The following is a 27,516-nucleotide window of genomic DNA, read 5'->3' on the forward strand; positions in this document are numbered from 1 at the left end:
CCTGTAAATGTTGTTCCAGGATCAACATTGCAAGTGACCAATCAGAATGTTGTGACGTCATACTTTTGCGACTTCGGGAAAAACCGCCGTAAAACAAAAAACTGTACTTAAGCTTCGAGAAACTGCCTCTGTCCACAGATCAACGGACCCTGACCCTAATCCTAACCCTTTAATAAATGGTAAGCAGAATTGATATTGTCCTTGCAACATTGGAATTTCATAAATGCACGAATGGCTTGGTGCGGAAGAGAATAACATCATAACAATGTGATTGGTTACTTGCAATGTTGAACCTGGAACAACATTTTCATGATGATCTGGGAACAACACCAACACGACGATATCAGATAATCCTCTGGATGCAGTGGGGTAAAAATCATCTGTTCCATCTTCCACTCTGTCACCAATTATGTTAGGCAACAGCCTTAAAAAGTTCCAGTTTTGTTTGTGCTGAGAATTTGTTGAGGACTGTCCTCACACGGCTTTGAAGAGGTATCAGAGTCAGAGTATTTAAACTGTTTAATGCTCCAATTCCGAATGGAGTGGGTAAACCATTCTTTTTTTTCCACAAAAAAATTTAAGAAACGGCACAACATCATATGACAAAATGCCATAAAATCTTGTGTCCTAATCAAAATGGCAAACCTGGCTGACAGATGTGAAAATATTTAAACAGTTGAAAACTGACTCAAACTTTACTACTATATCTGGCGTACCTTCAGTCTTGAGGTGTTGAACAGGAGAGTTGTACATCTCTATGGTGCATTCTGCTCCATACTGATTTGGATCACCACCCTGAAAAACAGATTGCGTCATTAAACAGTATCTACAGAAATGTTGTGTACAACTAAAGCAGAAGCCATCAGTGCAATGTGAGCCCAAAATATCTACAGCATGCAAAACATGGTTCCTTTAACTACAGTTTTATCTATTTATTTCCATAACCTAAAGGATTAACAACTTCAAATGCATCTTGGTATAGCAGTAGTTTGAAACATAATGGATTTTGGTTAAAAAAAAAAGTACTACTTTTAAATATCTTACCATCACTAATGTCACACAGTACATCTGATGAAGACTCAGTTGATTCCTCACCTGTTACACATCTCTGGATCCCTTGACCACCTCACAAAGCTTGGAAATACCCTCATCAGATAATGCTGTTTCAGTTTTAAGAAGTGTAGTGAACTTATTCAGAGTATATGACTGACCCAACTCGTATATTTTTTTTTTTAAATTTCCTCTACAATGGTCAGAATGGCAGAAGCAGGTTGCAATGAAATACATAACCCTAAATAAATCAAAAAAGAACATTGTCTTTAGCTGCTCCTGTTAAATTAAACTGGCGTTTGTTTCACAGTAAAGCTAGCTAAAATTTTCAACCTGCTGCATTAGCATGAACTTTCCAGAAAACTAAACAGGACTGAAAGCGAAGCCTGTAACAGAGGAACGCTTTTGCAGTACCTCACAGTCAGACAGCTATTTCTGACAACATAGTACCCTCCTCGTCTAAGTTATATATGTGACGATTTAGACACGTGATGCATTGTCTCCAAAACGTGCATGGACTTTAAGGAAACTGATTGTTACAGCTTTTATACAATTTTATACATTTATTTATTTTTATAAATTTATACATTTATACATTCTTAGACTGCTCTTGACCTTGCAAACTACACCAATTTATTAACATTATTTTATTATTTTTTTGTATTTCATTTTGATCAATTAATTTTAATTTCAGCAGGTGGTATCACACTCAAACAGATTGAACACGGACTGAGCAGTGGTAAATCCATGATTTAAACCTCCCTATGCCACAAAATATTTTTTTCATTGTAAATAGCTGTGCATACTTGGTGAGACTCTAGAACTTAAAGAAATATACATATTTTTTTATTATTAGTAATTGTTTGTATGTACTGTTAACATATACTGTTTTATCAAACAGCCTGAGCTTGTTAATATTTAAAAAAAACTTCACCGTAATTTTCACAATAATTCTAACAATGTTTTCACATTTTGTTAAAATTAAAAGTACGGTATGTTTTGAGTAATTAATATACAGTTGTAAATCGTAAATTCAAATGAAAAAATCAGGAATGTTTGTCATTCATACAGACTTATTATGTAAATTGTAGGGTGATTAATTGTAAATAATGTTACAGATTTTTCCTGTTGTTTTCAAAGACAATGTGCCATATAACAGTACATTAATATATTTTCAACATATTAGCAGTGTAAAAATAAAAGCAAATCACCATTTTTCAATTTACAGAAATGTAATGTATAAATTACAATCATTTACTCTTTTTGATTTAATGGTAATTTTCTGTTGCCATTTTACAGTTATTAACTGTAATTTTTATGTACATTTCTTACAGTGTAGCCTGTACATAGCTTGTACACACTACAGCCTATATATACTTAGAGTTATAGCATATTCATAACATGCATGTAATATAACAGCATTTACATTATAACAAAAGTAATATATTACAATAGTAATATACTTACATATCTATATCATTGCTAATATATATTGTAATATATCCATATCATGGCTAAAGCACTTCTGTATGGATGCAAACTGAATTTCGTTGCTTTGTACCTGTGACATGTGCAATGACAATAAAGTTGAATTCTATTCTATTCTATTCTATTCTATTGTTATTCCTGACTGAGACTTTGCGGTCGGACTATTCTTCACTCATTGAACTCTTCCCAGATGGCTATACTTTTATTACCCAACCTCGGGTCATGGTGATGGTCTTGCTATGGCTTTCCAGGACTGTTTCTCCTGCCGCTCTGTGAAAATTGAACATTTTCTTCCGTTTGAGCTACAGCTGGTTAAAGTTGGAAACAAGGATCCTTTCTATTGTGTTGTGGTATATCAACCACCTCGCTCTAATAGATTTTTATTGGAGTTAAGAGACTTCTTATGCTCTACTATGAAGCTGTCTAGGTTGCTTATAGTTGGACTTAAATATACACGTCGATGATGAATCCGACCCCTTTGCCAACACTACCCAGCAAACAACAGTATGTGGGCCTCACATGGGCTGTGGGGGTTCCAAGTGGGCATAGGCTTAGAATAGGAATCCAATCTGGGACCCACTTGGGGTTACCCAAGTAAGACCCACATGGACGAGCCCAGATGGGCTATGTTCTATGGGCATCATATGGGTAATAAATGTTAAGAAGGTTGAACAGGCAACTGAGTTTAACAACCTCAGATAAGTATAAATATTACTGATGTGTAAGTATGAACATAAATTAAGACGAAATAACTGATAATAAATTATGCCAGAGGCATATTTAAAATATGAAATTGAAAACTATCCTTAAGTTGTGTATATAATTAATAAAAAAATACACATATAAAATATATTACAATGAGTGAAACAAAAAGAACCAATGCGACTTAAAATAGTAAATTGCTTAAGAAAATAAAGGGTTTTACATTTTAAGTGAAATATGTTTTTTCTGTTCATGTAGGAGTGCTTTTTGAAATCTCGCTGTGAGAGTTGATGCTTTTGTTAGGAAATAAATATAAATGCTCTTATTGCTTAGTTTCTGAATATATTTATTTTATTTATGTTTTAATAATAAAGGCCTGTATAAAGCAAGGCCAGCTTTGACTCACAAACCAATTGCTTAGCCAGACTGAAAAACAGGAAGTCAAGAAGACAACGATAGCTACGTTTTGATGTGTTAATTATACATGTAGGGCAAACGGTTTGGGTGGGACAGGAAGGGAAAGACAGATTTTTCAAATTATTCTCCACAATGGTAGTTGACAATGGTAGTTGGTTTTATGGTAGTTGACAGTGGGGCAAATATTCCATGAAAAATCTCAATTTTCCTAAAACTGAAACTGCTCTTGTGAAACAACCATAAAACATGGATTTAGTCAATAAAAGTCCAAAGTCTTGTTACCCGTATAAAGTTTAAATTATGTTTCTGCGACAAAGTATGGCTGAGCGGTAGGCCTTCAAAGTGGCCTGGGTTGAGGCCTTTTTATGGGCCCTTTCCTATCGAAAAGAATGGGGTAAAATTGGGTCTTTTTCGGGGAATTTTGGCAAAACCGTGCGACAAATCCCTAGCAAAAGTCATAGCACACCATTCCCGATTGAGCCGCACGAAATGGTGTAACATACGTGGGGATTGTATCAAAGCAGCGGGCAGTGATTCAGTTCATAATTTCAGGCGGAAGAAAAATTTGCATTTCCTGCGAAAATGCTGTGTGGATGCTGCAATGTTGAAGCTGTGTGTGACTACAAACTGACTCTAATACGACTCCTAAAAAGCCTTTGAAAAAAGGTGTGTTTGTAAAAGTGATTTAAACATTTCAAGTGTTGGGGCCAACCTAACATGAAGGGGCAGTTTGTTCCATAGTTTTGGGGCCACAACAGTGAAAGCTCGGTCCCCTCGGTGTTTCAGTCTCGGCATGGGGACAGCAAGGAGTGACTGGTCAGATGATCTGAGAGACCTTTGTGGAGTGTATCAATGTAGAAGGTCTGACAGGTAAGAAGGAGCCATTTAAAACTTAAAATACAAGCAATAACATTTTAAAATGAATGAAGGAGGCAAGAACAGGGTAATTGATTGATTGATTGATCGTACTTTATTCATCCCGAGGGAAATTGGGTTAAGGCTGCGTACCGTGCCAGTCTTACCCTTCCGACCATACATACATTACACAAACATCACATGGGGAAGACAGGTCAGAGGGGTATAACATGGAAAAGCACAACATGAGGAAAGATAAGGAGAAAAGATAACTCCCCCCAGACTGAGCTCCAACAGCGAGATCAGTTTGAGAACAGAAAAATGCACCTCTGCACATAGCACATGAAAAAAACTCTAATACACCAAAGAAACACATGACAAGCAACACATGACAAGCAACAGGGATGGGTAAAGGGTGAGAGACAGCCGATTTAGACAGTACATCCGGGCCTGCAGCCTGTGTGCTGGTCTCCATGATCCACCGTCAGCATTGGAAGGGAATAAGCGTCAAAGGCGTTTGGAGGGGGAGGGGGATGAGTGTATGTCTGCATGTGTATATATATAATAATAATAATAATGCATTGGATTTTATATAGCGCTTTTCAAGGCACCCAAAGCGCTTTACAATGACATTATTCATTCACACTCACATTCACACACTGGTGGAGGCAAGCTACGGTTGTAGCCACAGCTGCCCTGGGGCAGACTGACAGAAGCGAGACTGCCATATCGCGCCATCGGCCCCTCTGGCCAACACCAGTAGGCAGTAGGGTAAAGTGTCTTGCCCAAGGACACAACGACCAGGACAGAGAGGCCGGGGATCAAACCGGCGACCTTCCGGTTACAGGTGCCCTTCCCAACCCCCTTCCCAACCCCCTGAGCCACAGTCGCCCCCACACACAGACATCTGTGTGTGGGTGTGTGTGTGTGTCCAGAGTTCAGCTGAGACAGTGTCCTTTGCCCTGCCAGGCTAAGTAAACAGTCTTCCAGCCAACCCAGGTGGCCTTGCATAGAATGGGAAAAACAGTCTCACCACAGTCGTTATCAGGGTGTTGTTGTTCAGCTCCAGCCTAGAGACCGCAGCTGGCACCGAAGGGGTATCCGCATGAAGTGATGGTGGTTTTAACTTTACTGCGAACAACTCATATGAATTTCAAAGCTGTTCTAACAGTGCGACACTGGTCACTCAATCTCCCGTTGGAGAGCCGCGAGCTTCTCCATGATGTTATCAGACTTATGCTCCGTGATGTTGTCATTCTTGTGCTCAAAGAGCCGATTCTGAGAACTCACGACTGCAGTGCGCTTCTCCAAGATGTGATCCAGTTTGCACTCAAAGGTGTTATTCCGAGCGAGCCCCTCCAGATGTAATCAGTTTGCACTCAGAGGTCTTGTTCTGAGTATTCACGGCAGCCGTAAGCTTCTCCAAGATCTTATCCGTGCTGCACTCAATGAGCCCATTTTGAGAAACTCACGCCTCGTCCCATCGTTTCAATCCTAGCGGGCAGCCTTGTGGGGGTTTGAACAGCCAGTTCCGCTTCCTTAATTCTTCGATAAGCCAGGGCCAGGCCAGCTCCGATCAGCAAGAACTCTGTTATCATGGTTCCGAATAGGTAGATATCTTCAGCAGTCAGGCTCAACCAAGCCCAGACTTCTCGTTGAGAAAGGGGTGTCAGTTGCATTCAGGGACCAGTTGATCAAATCCATAATTCCTCTTTTAGGTTTTAGAGAACAGACTGTGAGAGAGAATGTTCCAGGGAAAAGTAATACAAAAAACACGAGACTAGACAAGGACACAAGAGGCTAAGCAGGGAAGCTAAGGGAGAGGAGAGGAGGAGGAAAAAAAGTGTGACCGCCTTCGCCGAGAGCAAGAGAAGAATGTGCTCACTTTTACGTGTCCCTGTCAAGCAGCAGCATTCTGGACCATTTGCAAGCGCGATAGTGAAGCCTGCTCAATACCAATATAAAGTCCATTACAATGATCAAGGCGAGTGGTCACAAATGTGTGCAAAACTCTCTCCAATCACAAAAAAAAATAAAAGGTTTAACTTTAGAGAGCTGCCTCAACTGGAAAAAGCTTTTTCTCACCACTGTATTTACCTGTTTGTCCATTTTAAGAGCTGTGTCACATTTTACTCCAAGGTTGGTGACAATTGGATTGACACAAGATGTAAGAGGACCCAAGTCAGATGGAGGGACACCAGGTCCACTCGGCCCAAATATAATGACCTCAGTCTTCTTTTCATTAAAGTTTAAAAAATTCAGCTCCAGCCATGCTCTGATATCATTAAGACATTCTAAAATAGGCCTGAGGGGGTTAGGGTCATGGCGTTTCAGGGGGAGATAAATCTGACAATCATCTGCATAAAAATGAAATGATTCTTTTTGTTTTTTTAATAATATGGCCAAGGGGAAGTAAATAAATACTAAAAAGAAGGGGCCCAGGGATGGATCCTTGAGGTACACCACATGGGAGGAGGGCGGAAGATGAATGAAATTTATCAAGTGAGACAAAAACTTCTGTCAGACAAGTCTAACTTGAACCACTCCAAGGCAGTGCCTCTAATTCCAACATGATGTTCTAGCGAGAAATCAAAATGTTGTGATCTACTGTATCAAAAGCTGCTGTGAGATCAAAAAGCACAAGTAAGAGAGAGTCCCAGAGTCTGCAGTTAGTAAGATATCATTAAAAACTCTCAAAGTGCAGTCTCTAAAACCAGACTGAAATACCTCAAAAATGTTTTGACTCTTTAAAAACGTCTGCAGCTGTGAGCACACTACAAGACTTTAGAACCAAAAGGAAGCTTTGAAATAGGTCTGAAATTACACAACAAAGGGGCATCCAGGACAGGGCGTGTCAGCAGAGGCTGGACCACTGCCTGTTTAAAAGTTACAGGTACATTGCCTAAAGTCAGGCTGCTGCTCATAAGCCTTTGAATATAAGGTCCAATAGGTCCAAACTTCTTTAACAGCGAGGGGGGAGGACGTCAGTGGGAGAACCAGACTTGATTTGGGTGACAATTTTACCAGATACGACAGAGACTCGGGTTCAAAGTGGCTAAAAACTGCTAAAGGCGTAAAAGTAACAGAAGGGTCATAAGAAGGGGGTAAAATATGTGCTCTAATAGATAAAATCTTCTCCACAAAGAAATTTAAAAAAGCTTCACAAGTTTCAGCAGAAGCTTGTGTACAGTTGGATTGGGGAGGGTTAAGAACAGAGTTTAAAATACTAAATAAGACACGGGGCTTATGGCTGTGCTTAATAACACCTGCAAAATAGGCGGACATCTGGTTCTTAACAGCTTTCTGATATTTATGCCAGTGATCCCTTATGATATCATAAGACACTTGTAGTTTGTCTTTTTCCATCTGCGTTCTGCTTTTCTGCAGAATGATGTCATTCAGGTTCAGACTTCGATTTAGGCCGCCGGACCTTCAGAGGAGCAACAGTGTCCAGAATGTTTTCACAAGTAGAGAAAAACTTTGCAGTCATCTCCTCAGTGTCAGCACAAGCTGAGAGCTCTGAATCAACATTAAAGGCCTTATTAAAGGGTAGAGAACTGGGCGGCACTTGATGGTTTAAACATGCGAGAAGCAGTAGGAGGACACAAGTAGTGATATTACAGGGAAGACAAGTTTCAAACAATACTGGCTCAGAAAAGACGACATCATAAATTTGAAGGTTATAAACAGGTAAACCATGAGACAAAACCAGAGTGTGTCCATGTTTATGAGTGGGACCAGTGACAGACTGCAAACCATTAAAAGCATCAAGTAGATTAAAAAAGTAGTGATGGGATTTCCGGCTCTTTCGGCTCTGAACCGGCTCTTCAGGTTTATTTTGTTGCTTTAATTAATTCATTATTAACAATAATATAAAAATATGAACAAAAGGAATTACTAATGTAAAAAAAAAAGTGGTTTTATTTATATATTTGTATATATAAATATATGCGGTGGCCCCTAGAGACAAAGCACGTACAAACTCCAAAAAGCACGTACAAACTCTAAAACATATTTCTAGCGTTAACTGAACTTCAAATCAGAGCTACCTAGATCACTTAAATTACACAACTGAAAGCATATGTGTATTGTTTCTGTATTTATACACAAGCACTCATATATGTTCAAATAATTTAAAAAAAAGTTTATTTACCTGCTACTACCACACACACAAATCCGGTCGTTGGTACTTCCTGGCTTGTGTAGCCACTAGGTAGCAAAAGCTCAACACTGCGGCATCCTGGTGCACTTCTGTTGTGTTTTGTACGTGCTTTTGAGTTTTTACGTGTTTTGGTGTTTCTACGTGCTTTGTCTCTAGGGGCCACCGTAAATATGGTTTTATTTATTCACTCCACATAAAAAGTAATAAATAAATGATATAATACAAAAAACAACTATTCCCATTTCAACTTTTAACTATTTAAATTTTGAGCTTTTTCCTTTTAAACAAATTTAAAGTGTAGCTACACAAAACACTGCAAACCACAACACAATTAAATATAAATTAAGATATGAAAAAGAAGATGCATATTCTCCGTCATATGGCTCTCTTTCTCTCTCTCTCCCTCCCGCTCTGTTCCTGTGCTACTGCCACTGTAACTACCGCCCCTCCCCCCTCTACCCAGCGCAAAGCACAAGGCTCGTGTGCGGAGTGAAGCGGAAAAAAAGTGCGAGAGAGAGAGAAAGAAAAAAAACCCCCACAGCTCGCAATAAAGAGCCGGCTCGTGTCATTCACGTGAAAGATCCGGCTCTAAGAGCCATTTCGTTCGCGACCCATCACTATTAAAAAGTCCTTTGCCAGTGGTTTAGTAGGACAACACACATGAATACTCACATCACCAGGATTAAACTTTGTCCTACTTTGTCATTATTTCAGCCAAGAACTCAGAGAAGTCATGAACAAAGTTGCTGTTATATTTAGGTGGACGGTAGATCAGCGCACAGAGAACAGGATGACCCAGCTCAAACATACTCAGGTCCAAACTGGAGACAGTGACCGGTGACAGTTGGCGACAGTGAAAAGTATTTGTGTAAACTGTGGCCACTCCTCCACCTCGGCCCGTAGTCCTCGGTGAGTTAAAATACCAACAGTGATAGTTCTGAGAAAGCGCTTAACTCACCATCACTTAGCCAGGTTTCTGTCACACAGAGGAAATCCTTCAATATGAACCTTTTATCTGCTAACAAGCGTTAACAAGGGCGATCCTGGTCCATCAGACCGGTGACAGCCATCCAGGGAACCTGTTTCAGTGGCCGCAGATTCACCGCAGCGAAGACGAGATGAGAGAAGGCGGGGACGCTGCATCAGCCGAGCCGACCACAGGTACCAGCCAGGTGCCAATAGGTTCCAGGAAGCGACGTGACACGAAACGCTGGTGCAAAGGTCGGATTTCCGCCAGAGTGCATTGGAAACTGTTCTGTCTGTGGCAGATGAAAGAGCTAAATATGATTTCAGTGTCACTAACAGCCCGCTGCGTTTAAAGCGCTTCTTCTTATGAGATGGGGTCGGGCTGTAATCCAGGTGATGCGGGACTCCAGATAGTAGCGCAGGTGGAAAAAGTTAATCAGCGCTAGTCCGGATATTTAACAGAGTTTCACGATCGTAGGTCAGTAGAGAGTCAGCGTGGTTCAATAAAAGTGACAAAAATAATAAAAACACGCAGAGCAAAAGTGGATCCGACAGCCGTGGACGGCGAGCCACGCACACAGTTGCCATCTCACACCATCTTATAATAACAATGAACACTTATTAAAATATGAAACGATCACGTTAGATAAAACTGTTTTTATAAACTGTTTTAATAAAATATGTAAACAGATCCAACAACATTGTCACAATTAAGATCCAAATTATTAGTTCCAGCTGACATGGACTGGAGTGAGGACACCAGTGACTGAAAGAACCAGTGTTCCCATCACAGACTCATGAACATCACCATGTGTTATGTTAGTGTCTCATTCAGCACAGACACATTATTCCTGTTAGGTCCTGTCAGCTGTCAGCACTCTGTACAAGCACGACTGTGAACAACACAGACTTCTTTTAAATGTGTCACAGAAACATTCAGTGTGGATTTGATCCAGATGTTTCTCCGTATGGAAGTTACTCAGGCATCAAATAGATTTGAAGTCTTTATGATCCTGAGCTGACTTCAAACAAGGAGCTTCTCAGACTAACAGCACGAGCACAAAACTGAAAGGATGAGAAACAAAAGTTTGATTTTAATGCTTCACAGAAAATCTATTTGAATACGCTGCAGACTCATTTAGGTCACTGCTGATATCTTTCACTCAGTGCAGCGTTTCTGAAACGTCTTTGTATTATAGTGAAGTTTGAGCTTTGCAGGATAAAAAGAAGAAATCAAAGATGTGCACACAGCAGGTAGTTGTACAGAGGACGTCAGCTGATGGAGCAGAGGGAGGCAGACTGTGGATGAATGAGGAGGTGAAGGCCTGCAGGCCGGGTGGAGACAGAGGAGGTGATGGTCACTGATGACTTCAGAACAGCTTTCACCTTATTAACATAGTTGTTTGGTCACGTTGTGTTTTAATGAGACACGCACAGTTTGTGGAGTGGACAGGGGCTTTGTGTGTTTGTGATCAGTCTTGGTGTTGAGGATTTCTCATGTTCAGCTCCCAACCAACAAAGTTTGAGCTAAAACTCTTCCTGTAGCCACGTGTGCTTTGCATTCTGCAGCAAAGTTCTACAGATGTGCAAAGATCTGGGCGAGCAATGAGCTGTGACATCAACATGAACTTTCTGTTTCCTCCAAAAGTCCACAGCACTTCCTGTTGTTGCTCAGACGTGATGCTTGTAGGTGGATCTGACTGTGGCCAATCAACACCTGCGCCTTGCCGCCCTGATCAGATACCCAGCTGGGATAATGAGCTCGCCAAAGGAGAAGACTGAAAGCACTGACACGAGGAAGGAACGAGTCAGAGGACCAGTGAGTGTCAGCAGAACCACTGTTCAGGACGAGACCACAGACATCAGCCACAACTGACCATGTACTTAGTGAAAACCTCAGACAGCAGAAAGAGAAAGAGGAGGAGCAAGGAGAGCAGCCATGATGGAAGGACAGGTATGTACCAGCAGCAGAGAGAGGAAGTGGCTCTGTAGATATTTATAGTCAGTCCTCATGCATATGCTGTGCATATAGTAAGTGTCTGGCATGAAGGTGTCATGTGTGCATATCTGTGGTCAGTATAGCTGATTGTGATTCATAGCTACACTACAGAGAGCCCAAAGAGTTGTTGCATTGCTTGTTAGCCTTGTTTAGGGAGGGCTGGGGTTTCTTTGGAGCCGAATTCATTAAAGTTAGTTCAGCACCAAGTGAAAAGAATCCCTGAAGACTCAGCACAGAAAGTGTGGCACAGAACTTTGCTTTGGAGACATGGACTGAGTTAGAAAACTAGCCAACATGATTTATAACGGAAAGTCATCATTAATGATGGAGAACTGAAAGTACATGAAGGCTGCGCTGTTACGGTGCGTTCACACCGGACGCGAAAGAGGCGAGCGAAAACGCCCCAAACGCCCCTAATGTCACGCGTGCACATTTGCACCTCAACGCATGTCCAGGGAAAATCCACTGCGCCTCAAAATTGCATCTTTCCACGCGCGTGAACCGGAAATGTGGGAGGGATGTGGGAGGAAGGTGTGCCAGATGGTATCTTTGCAAGATGGCAGCTGTCGAGCTAGAGCTTGAAGAGAGAGTCAGCCTTCTCTATCTACTGTGGAGAGCAGAGCAGCGGCGTAAAAGACGTCCTCGCCGTACCTGGTCCATCAGCTCCTCCAGAGGCGTGAGCAGTTTGGTGAGTTTCACCATTTGCTCCAGGAGCTGCGCCTAGATGACGGCCGATTCCAGCGATACCACCGTATGTCACCCGGCCAGTTTGAGGACCTGCTTTCCCGCGTCGATCCCAGGATCGCTCGCCGAGACACCAACTACAGGCGCTCAATCCCACCTGCAGAGTGGCTGTCCATCTGCCTGAGGTTAGTAAAAGTGGTTAAAACGGTAGTCCTTTATTGATACCTGTGCTAATATATGCTAAACCATCTGTTCATACACTGCTAACATGGCTGTGGTATGCTAACAGTGAATGCTGTCTGTGTTTACTGATAGCAAACTGTGGTATGGAGACGACTGTTTATAATATTTCTAGTGATACTCGAAAGGTCTCATCAAGTCCCGATTTAATTAGATTTCTGCTGCTATCAGTGTTTGCAATGATAGCATGGCTGTGGTGTCTATCAGTGTATGCTCTCTGTGTTTGCTGATATCACACTGTGGTATGAGGCCCACTGTTGGTAATCTTTGTAGTGATACTCACTCCTTTTTTTATTTACACCTGGTTTAATTCTGGTATAGTTGAATATTTGTATATAATCCCCGCAGCTGTCAGACTCTATAACAGGGGTCAGCAGCCTTTCTTAAATCTGAGAGCTAGATGAAATTGTGAAGTTTGGTTCATCTTTAGTTATATGGTTCTATCTAGCATATTCTATCTTGATATGCTGTTTTATCACAGGTTAATTTTTCAAAAATATCAACAATGATTTAAGCAAGGAAAGGGCTACATGTCAACATACAACTCTTTATTTCTATTAATGTCTTACTTCATTCCTACCTGACTGACATGTCTAGGAATTATGAGTGATTGGCTCACTGTAGGGGTAAAAGTTGCTACCAATCAAATTATGATATGTTAAAGTTAAACAAAACACAACTGTTTTATATCATATCTAATATATATTATTTAATTATCCTTATAATTACAAAATGTTTTATGTAAGATTTATGTTTTGTAATTTAAATCTGACATCACAAAAGTATTTTGGAATTTGAATAATGTATTTTGTAACTGCAGTACACATAATACTAATTTTGAACAATTTTGTCCAGGTCCCTTGCCACCGGGGACTCCTTCAGGACCATCGCGTTCAGTCTCAGAGTCGGTGTGTCCACAGTGAGCCAGATCACCCCCCCAGGTAGCGACGGCCATCTGGGACTGTGTAGTGGACGACTTCATGGCTGTGCCTTCACCTGGAGACTGGCGCTCCATCACGGAGGGATTCCAGGAGCGCTGGAACTTCCCTCTCTGCTGTGGAGCTCTGGATGGGGAGCACGTCCAGACAAAGGCCCCCCATATATCACATAGGAGACACACACATTGATATACACTAAATATTTATTTCATTTCTTTTTTTGTGGTGCCCAAATTTATGCACCTGCTTGATTTTGTTTAAACAATTATTGCACACTTTTTGTAATTCCAATAAACTTCTTTTCACTTCTCAAATATCACTGTGTGTGTCTCCTGTATGATATATTTAACTGAGATTTGTTATTGTAACAACCAACGATTCATACAGGAAAATACTGGCTATTAACAAGGTTGCCCAAACTTTTGCATCCCACTGTATTAGTATATTTTGTCATTAGTATAATATGAAATAAATTCTACATGTGTCAAGTCGTGTGCCAACATTTGCTGTGTAGTAGAACTGAGACATTAGTCATGATAAAAATTTATTTGAAATAATATTCAATTTCAAACAGAAAAACATTAAACATAAATATATAAAATATAAGTATTTACAGAGAGACAGGAATAAAAAGGACCCAGCTACTCTCCAGAGCAGGAACAAGGCTGAGGAGGAAATGCTCCATTGGAGACTGGCGTGGCCTCTTCAGGAACTCCAGGATGGCCAGCTCCACCACCGATGGACCATCCTGGGACCGTCCCTCATCTGCCTCGGAGCTGTCCTCCTCTCTGGGCCTGTAAAACAGCACAAAACACAAGGAAAAGAGAAGGCTGATGCTAGATTTTCATTTCAACATTGAAAAAACACAAGGGAATCCCACCGAGTAAAAAGCTATCAGTGCTGCTGTACATCTGATGCTACAATTACATACCTGTGGGTGCAGCAGCAGGAGCTCAGGGACTGGGGAGCAAGGAGAATCAACAGGGGATGCTCTGCCGCAGAATCAGTTGGTTCTATCAAGACAATATTACATGTTAACAGGTTTTAAACAATAGTCACAGAGAAAGTATATACAGTGGTCCCTCATTTATTGCAGCAGGGGTTGTCAGAATAACTAGCCCCTCGCCACGCACTTTATACACTTTTTTCCCCACACACATGAACATTAGTCACAGTTCTCACAAGTTGATTCTCAAAGTGCAAACTTTTGTAGATTGCAAACGTAAAAGTATTACTATGCCGTGTTTTGTCTTCATCTGCCTGCCACTTTCGTGCGCCTTTTTCCCTCGCGGTGCAGGTGTGTATTTCCCAACGAGGGTCATAGTTATGAGTGTTTTTGTGCTGTTTTTTCTATTGGACGTGATGGTTATCAAAACCAAACATGATAAATTTGGCAAGCGCAGGAGACACGACACGGAGGAGATTTGTCAATCAGGCTGCAGAATGCAATGCTGTACTGTGCAATAAAAAATCAGCGAAAAAGCGAGGCAGTGACGGATGAGCGGGACCACTGTGTGCTGTTTATTAATAAACCATATTCCTATATGACAACATGCATAAAAGCAGAACGGTATTTGTACATCAGTGGGAAAATAGCGGGACAGTAGGCGGGCTTGCTAGCTTTTGCGCGGCTTGATCGGGTCAGTCTGAAAATTAAAAAGAAGAATGAATGAACTTACCAGGTTGCCCGATCTCCTCACTTCTGTGCCTCCAAGCTCGGTCCTCTTTAATCCTGTCTCGGTAGAAGTAGCAGCTGGCATCATACAGCTCTGGGTGATTAGCCACGGCAGTGATGAGTTTTTCCTCCATACTGAATGAGGAATGAAGGGCTTTGGTTTGATCTGCCCCGTGACCTGGTTACAATTTGACACGCGTGGTTTTCTTTCGCGAGTCACATGCGCCCCACGCGGTACACTGACGCGCGTTTCACGGGTTTTGGCGTTTTCCCGACGCAAATCTGCCACCGCATTTTCGCCAGACGCGCAATCGCGTGTCATCGTGCTCTTTCCATTGACTTTACATGTGAACCTGACGCTCTGGCCGCCTCTATCGCGTTCGGTGTGAACACACCGTAAGGCCTTCTGTACTTACTGTTCGTGTTGTTTCCGTTCATGGGAAGAGTCTCTGTATCCCGTCAATCGCCATCCATCCTCCTTCGCGTTCGGTGTGTGCGCACCGTTACACTTTTTGATAGCTGGAAACTTTAACTGTCATCAGAAAACATCAAATATTCTGGATCCTCTCTGCAGTGTCTCTTCTTTCCTCTGTGACTTCCATGGAGTTTAGCTCAAAAATGTTTTTAAATGGTTTGTCAGCAAACTGACCTCTGACCTCTACAGTACTGACCTGTACAAAGAGCTGTCAGTCTCAGCTCTTCTCTCCCAGCACTGGTGGAGCAGGTGTAGTTGCTGCTGACAGCCATTGTTGGTTTTCTCAGAGACAGGTGGAGGTCTGAAGTGTTGAGAGCATCAGCTCTCATCCATGTGCGCCACTGTAACGCTGCTTTTGTCCTCTGAGATCACCAGGTATGAAATCTGAGTACTGACAGGGCAGCAGGACAGATCTTTCCCCCTCATTCACTTCCATGAGCACAGCCAAGGCATGCTGGGAAACTGAGGACACACCAACAGATGTAGAAATGACCGGCATGCTGTGGGTTTGTCTCCTCACAGGTGACACATTAGCTGCAGAAACCCAAGCCAGGTGTCTGAATACTGACACATGGACTCTTCCCATCCAGAGGGAGGATTTAGTTGCACTTTATAATAACGACACAACGGAGACAAATCTGGCAAAGAGATAAAAGGAATGCAAAGGTGAATGACATTGTTATTCTCCAAGAGGACAATTCTCCAAGGAACAAGTGGAAATTGGCAAGAGTAACAGAGGTATATCCAAGTGCAGATGGAAGAATTAGAAAGGTTAAGCTTTTACTCAGTGATTCAACCTTGAATAAGAATGGGAAAAGGACTGTCAAACCAGTGTACCTTGATAGGCCAGTACACAAAACTGTGTTATTGCTAGAAGCAGAAAAAATGCTAAAATTAAAACATGTTCCTATTATAATGTGTTTAACCTTCCTCTTGTGTTAGCTTTCTGTTATCATCTCTTATGTTAACGGGTCGGTTTTGACCCGTTAATTAAATCAGCTATAAAATACACTAAAAACAATAAGTTATCATCCAATTTGTTTCTCCTCTCTTAGTTACCTTGTTAGGCTTCCTTATCCATGAAAATGTTGGTTTTAATACTTTTGGTGTGGGCCTCTGGGTCTTTTTTTGTCACAATACCCCTCGATTTCAATTAAAAAAAAATAGTAAAATTAACCTCAAGTGAATCATATTAATAAATAAAAGGTTTTTGTGTTACCTGACTATTATTGAGGGGTATAGGACACATCTCTTAAATAAATCTGTTTTATAGATTTTTTCATTTTAAGATTAATAACTAAAATGACATCTATGGTGTTACGGGTCAATTTCGACCCATAGATATTTACATCAAGAAAAGACAAAAAATGGGTTTTTTTCAGCAGTAGACCTTTAATATAAACTGAAAAAAAGAAAAAGTCCACTCCTCCTTTGTTTTGGTTATAGTCGTGGGTAATTGTGGGCTTTTTATCACTTCCTGATGATACAGCTGTGTCTTTGTGAAGTTTCCTTTGTGAAGTTCCTGTCCGAGGTCATACCTAGTAAAAATAAATAAATAAATAAATAAAATAAAATAAAATATCACAACTGATATTGTGATCCTGCAGTCCAGTGCTCATATTGAGGACCGCACATTTTCACTGGTTCTTCTCAGGGATGCCACTCTCAGCTTTGACTGTGAAAATCTGTACATTCCAGGCATAGTTGGTTTTTGCATCACAGACTGCCCAGATTTTTCTGACGTATTTCCCTGGCTTACTGGGTCTGTATTGCCAGAAGGGGCATTTTCCTCGAAAAGTGGACAAGGCGTTCATCCACTGTGACCTCTGGTCCTGGGATGAACATCAGCAGAAGAAGCTGAACCCATCTCTCCCAGACATCCCTGATTGGAGCAAGCTTGTCAGACCTCGGTCTGGTCTCTCTGTTGTCAAACCTGAGGTCTCTTGAATCAAAATGATATCAAATGTGTGAAGTGACATCGTTGCCCAGAAAATATTTCTGCCTGTCAATGCGTCCCATAGACTATCAGTGGCCTCATTGCAGCATCTGTACACAGCAAGAAGAAGAACACATCCAGGTAATCTTCATCAATATCTTTCCACATGTCGCCATGGACTTTTTTCCTTCAAAGGTTTATCATAGTAATGTTGATTCCTTTTAGTGACAATGGCATTAAAATGCTCAAAACATCTCTTGATGTCACTGACTTTGGTCAGAGCAAGAATGTGATTCCAGGGGTCATTTTGATGACATTTGCAGCAGCTGCCCTGCTCATGAGGTACTGAGCTGAATCTTTCAGCAGGAGTAGCTTCAGCACCAGCGACCTCCACCTCTGATCAGATGTGTCTGTGTCTTCTGGATGATAGTCCACATTGTCTTCCTCCTTAGAAACCTGCCCATCTGAATCGCTGTGCTGCTCTGTGTCCTCTCCTTCATTTTCACCAACAATATGATCCAGAACTTGGCTCACTGTAAATCTTCTTCTCATTTTTGTATGCTGGAAATTGTAAATGTGCACTCTGGAAGTCAAATGGCCACTCAAATGAGTGAATTCACCTCACATGTCTTGACATGCCATCTTTATTTTGTTTTGTTTTTGTGCAGGTATACTGGGAAAAACACGCAAAATAAGAATCCCCTGAAGCTCATATGATTAGGAGAGGAGCTTGGTGTCAGTGTTTTAGCTGACAGTTCACTTATGATTTCAGTTTTGGCTTTAATTATTGCTTTATACTCATAATATACCTGGGTCGAAACCGACCCTAACAACACAAAGGTCATAATTTCAACTAGAGCATTTTATAATTCAGTGAAAAGATTTTCTTTGTTTTATTTTGTAGAAATAGAGGTTCCTGACAAAGTCAAAAAGCTTTGATACAATAAACAAATGTATGTGTTTTTTTATGCATTTGAAATTTAAAATGGGTCGGTGCCGACCCTAACACAAGAGGAGGGTTAAGTAGATAGTTTTGTGATTTGGTGGGAGTTTTACTGCCTTACTTTCAGTTCATGTATTTTGTTTTGCACTATGCATATTTTATATGCCATTAGGTCATTTATTGTGAAAATTCTCATGTAGGAACTATTGTACTGCATGTTGGTTCCACTGGTGCACCTGAGGGAGATGCACGCCCATATTAATGTGTGATCATGGCAAGTTGAAGCAACAGAAGCCAATTTAATTCAGAGAAAGTTGTTTCTTAAAAGTATCTGTAAAGTGCTCATTTCTGTCTCAAAGCATGGGTCAGCCAGCGAGGTATGTTTGTATGTTATATAGATCATTTTATGTCTTTATTTCACTCGTCTTACTATTTCATTGAATTTTATGTTATGTTTTAGTTCGACAGTGGCGTAGTTTGTGATCAAGGTGAAGCTGTAACAACCCAAAGACAATACAACTAACATTAAAGCCAACTTCATGCCATCAGTAAAATAAATCTTTAATGACTTTAAGAAGAGGTAGAAGTGATACACGTGACTAGTGATGGGATTTCCGGCTCTTTTTAGAGAACCGGCTCTTTCGGCTCCAGGGCTCGCAAAATCGCTACCCCGACATCCTGGGGCTAGCGATTTTTCCAGTCGGGCTACCAGAATCTATCCCTGCCCTGCCCGTCGGGCTATCACAGGAAGGAAAAATATATGTCAATGCTTTTGCATTCTTTCGGAAATGTAGCTGGGTAAATATGTCATTGGCATCGGTGAACCACTGCCAATATGTGGCTAGGGCTGCTCAATTAATCGAATTTTAATGTAAATTACGATCTGGGCTTTCAACGATCATTAAAAATGACTGAGCCGATTATTAGCACCTCCCTCGTGCTTTACTCTCGCGCTGCTCCGTGTGGCAAATCGAGCGAACCTCTCTGCGTTTCGAACACGCGGCATAACAATTGAGAGGAGCTAACAGAGGGAAGCTCGGAAAGCTAAGCAGAAGTTATTTGGACAGGAGAGTGACTGCCGTTGGCTGAAAAGAGAGGTAAAAAAAACCCTTCAGTGGTGTGGAAACATTATGGGCTCGCGGAGTCAGACGTGGATCAAGTAGACATAGTGTGTAAACTTTGGTGTCGTATCTGTGTAACGCTTCCGTTCTCCATGAATCACAAACGCTTCCTATGACGATGCATGTAAAGATTGTAAGTTATATGTATGCTGTAGATGTTGATATGTTCCTATATCAATCCTTAATTGTGTTCATTGTGAGGTGAATACAGTTTAAAGAAAATGGGGTTATGTTTCTTTGTAGTTGTGCTACAACGCTTCACCATCGCCATTTTGAAGCTCCAGGAGAGCCCATTTTATTGGTTACTTTGGTAAGAAGTTATCATTGTCTATGTTTTGGATTATTCTGTTGTTCTTTCTGTATACTGGAAAGGTAAAATGCAAATTTGTTAGTATGTATGAACGACACATAAGAAAGGCTATATGTATACATGACTAAATATAGATTTTTGAATGTTATTCTGACTGTGTTATACAGGTCAGGTTTTTTTGTTGGGAGTACAGTTCGGTGATGATCCAGTCCAAAGATGGCGAGCCACCCCTCCAGGATCCTTAAGATGATTGTTTTAAAAGAGAACTAAATTCTTTGGACGAGCCGTGAACTGTACAAACTCTACTTAAGTGGTAGGACAGATTTACACTTCATTCCTCCTTTGCACATCCTGCAAGGAGAACCCTCATTGCTGGACTCACACTTAAGGGTGTCGGCTGACACAAAAGAGAGAGACTGATTCAAATTCCCCGGGGTGTGTGTGTTTTGTTTATTATTTTCCGTGACTTGGGCCCAATTTTTCCTTTCATGTACTGTTATTGTTTTCATTGTATGTATGTGCGATTCTTTAATTGTGAATACAATTTGATCAAACCAAGTTTTTTGAGCGTTTCATTAGTCATCCACTCTGCTCCAGTGGTCGAACCTCAGCTATTGGCCCAACACACAGGTAACCATCTAAATCTGTATCCCAAGTGTTGAAAGGGGTGTTACAGACCCATTTTCAAAAGCCCACCGAAAGTGACCGGAGTGTAGAAAAGACTGTCACTATTGCCGACTTTGTTTTGAAAAATAACTTCAGAATCTTTGCATTTTTGTCTGGCCTCTTCATACACTGACTCCGCATCACAGATATCAACAGTTTGGGAGTTACCCGTAAGACCTGAACTGCCTCCCACCGAATACAGGTCGGCTAGTTTCCCTCCGGCTGGACCTGGGTAGACGTACTAGCCGGGCAGGACAACCGAACATGGCCAGGAGAAAAGCATGAAAAGCACAGTTTATCAGACAGGCAGTGTGATGCTGTGGTATGTCTCGGATCAAAATTGGCGAGCCAGCCAGGAGCAGGTGGCAGACTATTGACGCTTTGTTTTCATTTTTTTTTCCTGCTTTTTGGGCAAAAAAATTCTTTTCTTTAGTCATTATAACAGTAATTTGCTAAATTGGTGACATGGAAGTAGTGACACGTGAGCTGGTAAAAATCCCTAACTCTGCCATGGTTGAAGGGTTAACCTGGACTGAGGTGGACAATGAAGTACAGAGCTATCTAGAGACTCATGGTTCTATTAACCATGTCCTGCGTATAGATGAACCCAACTCAGAGTTCCATAACAATGCAATCGTTGAGTTCACTTTTGGTACCGCGTTACAAACGCTTGCTCCTTTGTTGCCATTTAAATACAAAAGCCCCACACGGCCTGATGTGACTTTCCACGTGTGTGCGCTTGCTAGTGTTTATACACCTGTGGTTAGCCATAGTGCTACTGAGAGTTACATGTCTGAGTTGCAAACCATTGCTAAGTTAACAGGGAAGTCATTTCACCTTCTTTTACAAGATGAACTAATTAAGTTGAGCTCTACAGTTGCAGCCACAGTAGAAAATGCCCCTTTGGACAGGAGTCATCTTGAAGGAAGTCAGGCACCTAATTTCAGCTCGGCATCATTACCACAAGGTGCAATGCAATCTAGAATTGCTCCTGATACCACCATTCAAGGTGCTGCACTACGCTCAGCTCCAGAGATACAAAACCTGACCAAAGAGCAACGTCCGAGAATACCACCAGTGACGGTGAGTTCATGCCCAAATCTAAGCCCCAGTGATCTCAACCCCCCTGAGATACAAAAGGTGGTTGTGGAGCATATTGTGCGAAATGAGGAGGCGCCGCCACACCATTATGCTGCCTCACGCCTTCGAGTCTTTTCAGGCCGATTGCCGCGGCCAAATAATGAAACGGATTATGAGACCTGGCGCTCTAGTGTGGAACTTCTTTTAACAGACCCAGCATTGTCTGATTTAAGTCGCTCCAGGAAGATTGTTGACAGCTGGTTGCCCCCTGCTTCAGATTTCATTAGGCATCTTGATTCACAAGCTTTACCTTCTGCATATTTGCAGCTTCTTGACTCGGTTTACGGTGCTGTGGAGGATGGAGATGAGCTGTTTGCTAAGTTTATGGGTACTCTGCAGAATGCTGGTGAGAAACCATCAAACTACCTTCACAGACTCCAAGTTGTGCTTAACACCGCTACAAGGAGAGGAGGGGCCTCTGCTGATGAGTTTGATAGGCAGTTGTTGAAGCAGTTTTGTAGAGGCTGCTGGGATGACTCCTTAATAGCAGAGCTCCAGCTTGAACAAAAAGTTAAAAACCCTCCTTGTTTTGCTGAATTATTGCTCCTGTTGCGTACTGAGGAAGACAAGCAGGCTAACAAGGCGGTACGTATGAAAAAGCACCTTGGTACTTCCAGACAACAGCCAGCCCCACCCAAACAGCGTGTTTGGTCCCAACTGCAAACTGCCTGTGTTTGCTCTGAGTCTAAGGCTGTAGCAGAAACCAACCTCCTGAAGAAACAGGTTATTGAGTTACAGGCTCAAATGGCTCAGTTAACCCCCCACAAGAAAAGCAGGGGTAAGAAAGCAAACTCAAATGAGAAGGCAATTGTGCAGACCAATCCTGCTCCTGAGCAGACCTTGGCAGTGCCTGTTCCAGAGCACCAGCCACCTCCCAGGCCACGCCCGTGGTACTGCTTTCGGTGTGGAGAGGATGGCCATGTAGCCTTGAGATGCAGTAATGAGGCCAATCCCGTACTGGTGGCAGCAAAAAGGAAGCAATTTCAAAGAACACGGCAGGAGTGGGAGACACAGAATGGCTCTGTGGACCCACACCATTTAAACTGACAGCAACTCCTGTTGTGGGACAGACAGGAGTTCAGTCTAACACTAGTCCCTCTACCTCCAACCAAAGAGGCAAAAGACAGCCAAAAGGTCAGCCATGTGGGCTGCCACAGAGGTTAGTTGGAAGCAAATGCACCGCTGAAGTGTGTGTTGCAGAGAAAAGAGTAAACTGTCTTTTAGACTCTGGATCTCAAGTTACAACGATCCCATTGTCCTTCTATGAAAGCAACCTGAAGGACCAAGAAATTAAATCATTAGATGATTTGTTGGAGGTTGAAGGAGCTAATGGACAGCAAGTTCCATATTTTGGCCATGTGGAAATAGATATAACTTTTCCCAAAGAGTTTGTAGGAGAGGAGATTGAGATTCCTACTTTGGCCCTTGTGGTTCCAAACATGAGAGAAAATGCTCAAGAGCAAATTCTCATTGGCACCAATACACTAGATGTGTTGTACTCAAGTGTTGCTACTCACATGAATGAATCTGGCCTACCTATCCAGTATGGCTACCGTGCAGTCCTCAAAGCCTTGGAGCTTAGGCACAGACAGCAACCAAATGGCAAACTGGGCCAAGTAAAACTGTCTGGGGGGAAGTCGGAGACGATACCTGCTGGACAGACTGTTGCTTTAGAAGGGGTAGCCCTTGTTGGGAGCTCCTTTAATGAAAAGTGGGCCTTGGTAGAGCAACCAACAACACCCTCCATGCCTGGTGGCCTACTGGTAGCAAATTGTTTAGTCACATTGCCTAAGAAAAGGGCGAGCACATTGGCGATGATAGTCAAAAATGAAACCGCCCATGATGTAATGATCACACCAAAAACAGTGATCGCTGAACTCAGTGCTGTTCAACAAATAGTAGCACATAAGTCTGACACAAATGTACCTGACTCTGTCAACGACAAGAACAATTCCAGTCCAGATTTACAGTTTGACTTTGGAGATTCTCCTTTGTCAGCTGACTGGAAGGAAAGAGTAACACAAACATTGAAATCAATGCCGGAAGTGTTTGCTCACCATGACCTCGACTTTGGTCATGTAGGTCAGGTCAAGCATCACATCAGACTTCACGACCAGACTCCTTTTAAGCAGAGAGCCCGGCCAATACACCCACAGGATGTTGATGCCGTGAGAAAACATTTAAGGGAGCTGTTGGATGCAGGGGTGATTCGCGAATCTGAGTCTCCTTTTGCGTCCCCTATTGTGGTGGTCCGGAAGCGTGATGACTCCATCCGTCTCTGCATCGATTACCGCAAATTGAACTCACAGACAATCAAGGACGCCTATGCCCTTCCTAATCTTGAAGAGGCTTTTTCAGCTCTCACAGGCTCAAAGTGGTTTTCGGTCTTAGACTTGAAATCCGGCTACTATCAAGTTGAAATGGAGGAGGCCGATAGGGAGAAGACAGCATTCGTGTGTCCCTTAGGATTCTATGAATTTAATAGAATGCCGCAAGGAGTCACAAATGCCCCCAGCACCTTCCAGCGCTGCATGGAGCGTTGCATGGGTGATCTGAACCTGAAAGAGGTGTTAGTTTTTATTGATGACCTCATCATTTTTTCAGACACAGTTGAAGAACACGAGAGGCGCCTTCTGCATGTTCTGAATCGCCTGAAGGAATATGGTCTCAAACTTTCACCAGAGAAGTGTAAGTTCTTTCAGTCTTCTGTCCGATATCTAGGCCATATTGTTTCCCAGAATGGAGTTGAAACTGACCCAGAGAAAACCAGTGCCCTGAAAACCTGGCCAAAGCCATCTAACCTAAAAGAACTGAGGTCCTTCCTTGGGTTCAGCGGTTACTATCGCAGGTTTATTCAGGATTTCTCCAGAATTGTGAAGCCGCTGAATGAGCTAACAGCCGGATATCCTCCAACCTGCAAGAACAAGGAAAGAAAGGCCAATGTCAAGTACCGCAATCCTAAAGAACCATTTGGTGAGCGCTGGACTGCTTCTTGTCAACAGGCTTTTGACACCATAATTGAGAGACTCACTTCAGCACCTGTTTTGGGTTTTGCTAATCCTAAACTTCCCTACCTGCTCCACACAGATGCGAGTACGACTGGGTTAGGTGCAGCCTTATACCAAGAGCAAGATGGTGAGCTGAAGGCTATAGCATTTGCAAGCAGAGGGTTGTCTAGAAGTGAAGCTAAGTATCCAGCACATAAGTTGGAGTTCCTAGCCCTTAAGTGGGCTGTCACAGAAAAGTTTAGTGACTACCTTTATGGGGCTAGTTTCACTGTGGTCACCGATAGCAACCCACTTACATACATTCTAACCTCTGCCAAGCTTGATGCGACTAGTTATAGATGGCTGTCAGCTCTCTCCACCTACTCATTCAAGCTGCAGTATAGGGCTGGAAAACAGAATGTGGACGCAGATGCATTATCACGAAGGCCACATGGTGGACTCATAGATGATCATATCTCAGTAAAGGAGAAGGAAAGGATCTGTAAGTTCACTGCCAACCACCTCTCAGAAACGGAGACCTCAGAGGTCATTCAGCCAGAGGTGATCAAAGCTATCTGTGAGCGGCATGACATCTATTTTGCTGGTGAAGGTTCTGAAAGCTCTGATCACTCAGTTGCTTTGGTTGAGTCCATAGCACTCAGTCCTGAAGCCCTGCCACCTTGCTTCCAGGGGAATGACAGTCATGGGTTGCCAGTTATCCCCTCTTTCTCATTTGCTGAAATCTCAGAGAAACAGCAAGCAGACGCAAGCATCAGAGAAATAATTACTCAGTTGGAAAGTGGCAAGACACCTCCACCTCAGGTGAGAAAAGAGCTCCCTGAGTATGGACTCTTGTTGAGAGAATGGAATCGGCTGGAGCTCAAAAATGGAGTCTTGTTTCGCAAGAGACAGGGAGTGATGGGAGTGACTCATCAACTTGTCTTACCAAGAGAACTGAGAGATATGGTACTTGAAAGTCTACACGACGACATGGGCCATCTTGGTGTTGAACGCACCCTGGATCTAGTGAGAGCTAGATTTTACTGGCCTAAAATGTCCTCAGCAGTTGAACAAAAGATTAAGACTTGTGATCGCTGTGTAAAAAGAAAAACTCCACCAGAGAGAGCAGCCCCAATGGTTTCAATAGCGACCACCAGACCATTGGAATTAGTCTGCATGGACTTTCTGAGTGTGGAACCAGATCAAAGTAATACCAAGGACATATTAGTAATAACGGATCATTTTACTAAGTATGCCCTCGCAATACCAACGCCGAACCAAAAGGCGACTACCGTGGCTAAGTGTCTGTGGGAACATTTTATATCACATTATGGGTTCCCTGAAAAACTCCATAGCGATCAGGGCCCCGATTTTGAGTCCCGTACCATTAAGGAGCTGTGTGACATGGCAGGAATCCGGAAGACACGGACAACCCCGTACCATCCAAGGGGTAACCCTGTGGAGCGCTTTAATAGAACGCTGCTGCAGATGCTAGGCACTCTAAATAACAAGGACAAGTCCCATTGGAGGGACTATGTTAAGCCTCTTGTGCATGCATACAACTGCACAAAGCATGACGCCACAGGGTTTGCACCTTATGAGCTTATGTTCGGGAGACAACCAAGACTCCCTCTGGACTTAGCTTTCGGGCTTCCTGTTGATGCTCTGCCATTGTCTCATTCACAGTATGTGCAAGGCCTGAAGAACCGCCTGAAAGAGAGTTATGAGCTTTCGAACAGAAATGCTAAGAAATCTGCAGAGCATAACAAAACTAGATTCGACCAGAGAGTTACAGGGTCTAGCCTTGAACCAGGGGATCGAGTGCTAGTTCGGAAATGTGAGACTGAGGGGAAAGCACAAGCTAGCAGACAAATGGGAGGCAGATGTGTATGTAGTTGTGTCACATGCTAATGACCTTCCTGTGTATACAGTGCGTCCTGAGGCTGGAAATGGTCCTTTGCGCACTTTACACAGGGACCTCCTGTTGCCATGTGGGTTTCTGCCCATAAGTGCTCCTGAAACCCCAGCACCGCTAACAGTGCGAAGGCCAAGAACCCGTCAAAACCCAGGTTATGTAAACAAGTGCTTTGATGATGTCATGTCAGACGATGAAGAAGTGTATCCTTCAAGGGTTGTACTTTTGGATCCAGCTGCCTCCACCATAATGCCTGAGGTTTACTGCGTGCCATCCGACATTCCACCAGAGCAGCGCATTGCTGACAGTGTGATCCCTCTTAGCAGAGCGGTTGTTCCCGGAGCAGATCCAGATGAAATTGAGGTGGAAATTCCCATAGAAGCAGGGGAGGAGCCTCCAGCCACAAGCTCACCTCAGGTCGGCTTTCTTGACCTTGAAGAGCCAGGAAGAACTGGAGGTGATGAAAGTGAATCTTCTGGAGAGGAGAATTCAGTGCGCCTCATTTCACCTGTTGGGGAATCCCAGATGCTTGACATTGAAGGTACACAAGATGTTCCTGAAACTGATGACATAGCTAATTTAACCCACATAAAAGAGCCATCAGAGGGGTTAGATGAGGCCATCAGATGTTCAAACAGGCAGCGAAGTCGACCAAAGAGACTCCATTATGCTGAACTTGGAAACCCTTTAATAGAGGTGGTTCAGTCACTTTTTCATGGTCTGGGTGCTGCCATAATAAAGTCGATGGATGCTACAGAACCGTTATGGTACAATCAAACCACCATCCCTCCTGTCGACCCAGTAACAACACAGCCGCATAGAAGGTGCACGGGGACGTGCCACCCTT

General features: G+C 42.6%; 1 long non-coding RNA gene across 1 annotated transcript; it reads left to right on the forward strand.

The window, feature by feature from the left end:
* Positions 1-19,746: 19,746 nt before the first annotated feature.
* On the forward strand, positions 19,747-20,519 carry LOC109201583 (uncharacterized). The gene is made up of 2 exons (XR_002061633.2): positions 19,747-19,961; positions 20,129-20,519. It is a non-coding gene; the product is annotated as an uncharacterized LOC109201583 (long non-coding RNA).
* The last annotated feature ends 6,997 nt before the right edge of the window (positions 20,520-27,516 follow it).

This window comes from Oreochromis niloticus, unplaced genomic scaffold (assembly GCF_001858045.2).
Source record: "Oreochromis niloticus isolate F11D_XX unplaced genomic scaffold, O_niloticus_UMD_NMBU tig00007819_pilon, whole genome shotgun sequence".
Lineage (NCBI taxonomy): Eukaryota > Metazoa > Chordata > Actinopteri > Cichliformes > Cichlidae > Oreochromis > Oreochromis niloticus.